We start from the raw sequence: 4,957 nt of genomic DNA, 5'->3' as shown, positions 1-4,957 counted from the left end.
TTCCTGTGTACGTGTGTGTTTGTGCCTCTGCCTCATTAATTAAGAGTAAAAAGCCTGGAAAGCCATTTTGTGGCCACAGCAGGGATCTCTAAAGCCAAGGGACAAGGTGACTTTGTGCTCATATGCCAATACCCCTCTAACTGCTGCTTATCTGCCCAGTCAGACTGCAGACCTGATGGCTGCATAGCAAACAATAAACCAGCCTGGGCATTTTTAGGCTGCCATCCTTCTCACCCAGCACGACAGGGCAGCAGAAATAGCTTTGCACAGAAGGCATAGGGCAGGGAGGTGGGGATGGACAGATGGCAGCAGCACTGTGGCCTTTGCGCCTGGCCGGGGGCATTCTGGCACTGCAGGCATATTGCTCACTGTTAGTTAACAGCAAAAGGTGTTGGGACTTTCAGCAGGTCCTCTCTGTGCACCTGTAATAACTGGGAGTTATTGTGGTGGGACGATAGCAAGGTTACTGCTGTGCCAACTTATGCTTGGGATAGAGGGACCCTGGGAACGTTATTGAGCATTGCTGCCAGGCTGGAACAGACAGCCCCCCCCCTACCCCAAAACAAGCCTGCTGAGGTCAGCAGCAGCACTTGCAACATGGGCTCCATGAGATCAGCAAAGGCAGAACACAGCAAGCAAACACAAAGTCTACAAGTTCTCATTGCATTCATGGCAGCACTGTACATTAATTGCTAAAAAGATCGGGTCCATGGTCAAACCCATCCCCAAATGCCAGGAGCAGCTCCCAGCAGGAGCTCCGTACTTCTCTCCCCACGTGCTCCCACCAGGCGGCACTGTTCAACCACTTGTGCCTCTGAAACCAACTTCTCAGACCCATTTCCGAGAATTAGGCTTCGTTCTAGCGAGTCCTGTCCAGGTCCCCAACTCCTGACACCCAGGGAAATACTGGGAGGGGTGTTTTCCTAAGGAATTCGGTGCTGCAGCAGCACAGGTGCTGTGCCAGCAGTGCTGTGGGTCCCTGTGCTCCTGCCAGGCGGACACACAAACTGCAGAGCTCAGCAGTTCACTGCTGCTGCTCAGAAAACCATCAGCTGTTCAAGGGCTCCATCCCCAGAGGAGCTCTGCCATCTATTAGACTAGCATCAGATGCACCGGTACAAGAATCAATGATAAGCAAGCCATCCAGAAGCAGCAGCTGAGGCTGGAAAAGCAGCAACACTCAACCCTTCCCCTGCTGCCCCGCTCCATCCTCCCTGCTGTATCCTAGAGGGCTATAAAGTCCCCTGGCCACAAGTACCAAGTCCAGCAGCTGTCAGAGCAATGCTAACTCGATGGCAGCATTGCATCCTCTTGCACAGCATCAGTCACTAGCCAGGGTTTATCTCCTCACCTCCAGAGGCTGAGCACCTGCTGCAGGGTGCAGCCCTGCCCCCAGGCCTTGCTGCTGCTTTGAGAGCTCCTGGAAGTGATAACCAGGGCAATGCGACGGGTCCACAGAAAGCGTGCTCACAAAAATCAAAGTCTTTCCTCCTCCAAATCAAGGACAGGCAATCTCATCAGCAGCCATATCCCAGGAGAACATCGTCCTGCTGCACTTCAAGTTTAAATTCAAACAAGATTTATAAAACAAAGTGCCAGACAGGGTCAGGTTCTCAGACAGGCAGGCGGGCAGCCAGCAGAGCCACATCCATACCCACAGCCCAGGGCTTGCTCCCAAGGGTGGGAGACACCTGCCATGCCCCTCACCCTTCCATCACATGCTTACCTTCCTCAGGTTTCACTTAACTCAAAGCCATTCGGTTTTCTTTCCGAGGGGCATCTTAACAGTCACCTCACATAAAGGATTTGTTTTGCACTTTTGGTTTCTTTTCTCTCCCTTCAGCTTCACTTCTCCCCATTCATCCAGCCCCAAAGGATGGGAACAGGAGCACAGTCTGTCTCAGCTTCTACAGCAGAAGATGGGAAGCTGAGAGTGGGTGGGTACACAATGAAGCCTGTGCCCCCCCAGAACAAACAGGGCAGCACGTTCGGCATCCAAGATTCACCAAATAAAAGGGGATGTTTGCTGATAACACTGCATAATGCAACAGCCTTCCAGCTCACACTTGCTGAGGTGCACGTTGGGTACAGAAGGTGCCTCAGTTACTACAGAGCAGCCACTGGTTTCTGTAACAACAGGAGAAAGGTTGCTCTAAACACTCTCCTATTTTCCCCCACACAAAAGACTCTTAGAAAAAGAAAACAGCGTTAAAGGACAACCTTTAAAAATGAAACAGTAATCTCCTCACTCAGCAACACAACCAAAGCACTGTAACAAAACCCCAAACCCACAGACATTTCCTATCTCATGCTGCAGGATGAGCACAGCAGTCAGCATCACTGTGCAGTGAGCTCTGCTCAGAGCACTGCCCTGAGCATCCCCAGCCCAGGTGAGCTCCTGGATGCCAGCAAGATGCTTTGTGTTCTGTCTGCAGCACTCAAATCTCGTCCTGAACCCTTGCGTGCCAGATCTCACATCCTTGGCATATGGAATTCGTGGGTTTGAATTATAGACACAACCTCTGCTCTCTGCTCCTGCACACACATTAGCATTTCTCCATAGAGCGTGGCTCTGCTCCCACTCTCATATCGAACAGCTTAAGTGTCCTTGTTCCAGCCTTCCTCCAGCTCATCTCCTGGAGGATGAATAATGGAGCAGTGGTGAGGAACAGAAGGGAACAGACATGTCTGTTTGGGGTTTCAGGTCAGACAGAGAGGAGCTTGAAACCCAAACTGGCCAAATTAGAAGGAAGCTGTTTATTTCCATCCACCCGCAAGTAGCATCACTAGGAAAGAGGCTCTATCATTGCCCAATCCATCCTAAAGGAGAAGAGAGACAGCAAGGAATTAGGATCAGTCTCGACTTTCCAAGGGCTTGTAGCCCCATGGTGCCTGATTTTATCCTCCTGGCTTCAAACCAGTCTTATAATTTACCCTCGCATGCTGATATGAGATGGGTCAAATCTACAGCCCTTTCCAAAGCTCTCTGCACTCAGCAAAGCCTGTTTCAAGTTTTAAACATTAGCTCAGCTCAAGCATCAACAAATCAGGCAGGATCTTCAGAGGTAATTAAGCAGCTAATCAGCGTTGAGAAGCTGAGCCTCTAATCACTCCTCAGAAATACAAAGTGGACTTTTCTTACTAGCTTTCCCAGGCAGAAGAGCAGGATGGAGCTGTACCAGACTGCAAGGGATCGTGCCCAGCCTCCCTGCTTCTGCACGTGGGCTTTCATGCTCCAAAACTGCATCAGCACTTCAGAAACGTCAAAGCAATTCAGTCTGAAGAGGTTCTTTTTCTCTCCATCCATTAAAACCCTGTGAAACATTCCCCAACTTCAGCTCTTCCACAAAGAACCACCAGCATGGAAGCCTTGATTGCTCTCTGGTTCCTCAAGAACAAGAAAGAGAAGAAAAAGCTGAAAGTAAGGAACCAGACATGGAGCAGAAAAGCTTCATCCTGCACTGTCCAGTTTTCCTCTCCAAATTGGAACATCCCTGGTTCTGGTACCAGGCTTATTATCGAACAACAGCTCCTGCACATCTGCCAGTGACTCTACCTGCCCATGCTTCACCTGACAGCTGTGAATTACCCGCTGTGTACACACAACATTTTTCCATTTAAACAACCCTTGAGGCTTTTTCTCTGAGCTGTAATCAACAAATGAGGTGACACTCTTGTCTTCGGCAAAAGAGCTTCTGCCAGGTGCCTGGTAACCTGCCTGCTTCTGTGCATACCTCTGTGCACAGCCAAAAAGCAGCAGCAAATGCTCCCATTACTGAGCACCATTGCTGTAGCTGACATTATACAGAAGTCCCTCAGCCCAAAAGGCATCACCCAGCAGCAAATGCTGGCAAACAGCTCTGCAGTCCTTTCTCTGAAGGCTTCTACCCCACCCAGGACACTAAACCTCAATGATATGGTGTTCAATTACTGCTCTGTTCTTCCAAAGACAAGGTCAGTGCTAAGTGTTTGCTTCAAGGAGAAAGCCATTATGGTTATTTCCCAGGGTACGGTGCAAGCCAGCTCACCGTCCTTGTGCAAAGGCATAAGAGAGAGGCTGTGCAGGGATAGGGTTGACTTTGCCTCTCTGCATCCTTGTATGTTTCCTGGACCCCAACTTCTTGGGTCACATCTGACACCGCTGCAGCCCTGCTGAGCCCAGCTGCCTCATTGAGAGTCACAGACAGCCCTCCCAAATGGAATTAGGAGAAAGAAGTGGACTGTGCCCTGCACATGGAGAGAATTATCAATTCACTACTGAAACCTCAAGGTAAAACTGCAAGAAAAGGACATTTCTAGGGCTCCTCTGGCAGCAATAAATCTTCCAGCTGCATGGGATGGGAGGATGTAATAAATCTGAAATATAAGTCAACAGGAGCATCAAAGCTTGGCCAAATCCAGCTGTCAGTGTGTTGCTGGGGTTCACCGAGAGCCGCCTGCTCAGCTGCTCTGGGAAATCAGCAGGTAACCTGGAGAAACACAAAGAGCAGCAGAGCTGGGAGCTCAGTCCTCATTCCCCATTCAGCACACTTGGATGGCACTCCAAGGCTGGGCCAACACACACCCTGCAACACTGAGCTGCTGTGGAACACAGGAGAGCAGCAGAAAGGGGAAAGGAGAGGAAAAGGAGGGAGGAAAACCAAGCAGAAATAGCAGGGCTCCTCCTTCAGAACGCAGTGAGGAGCTGAGGGCGGGGGGGGGGAGGCTTCCTTACATCTCAGTCTGCATCCTCCAGTCTCTGCTCAGAGAGCAGCAGAGCTGCTGCCAGCCCAAGGAGGGAAGGGCAGGAGCTATGGCATGCTCATTGCTACACATTCATTATCACAATGACAGCACACTGCCAAGTTAGAGGGGTATTTTTAGACTGGAGAAAAAAAACCTGGGGCCTTATTAGAGATTTATTAATACAGAAGCAACACGAGCGCTCACAGTGTTCTTGTGTTTTCCCTACACTCAG

The sequence above is a fragment of the Coturnix japonica genome, chromosome 24 (assembly GCF_001577835.2).
Source record: "Coturnix japonica isolate 7356 chromosome 24, Coturnix japonica 2.1, whole genome shotgun sequence".
NCBI lineage: Eukaryota > Metazoa > Chordata > Aves > Galliformes > Phasianidae > Coturnix > Coturnix japonica.
This window is presented reverse-complemented; position numbering follows the sequence as displayed.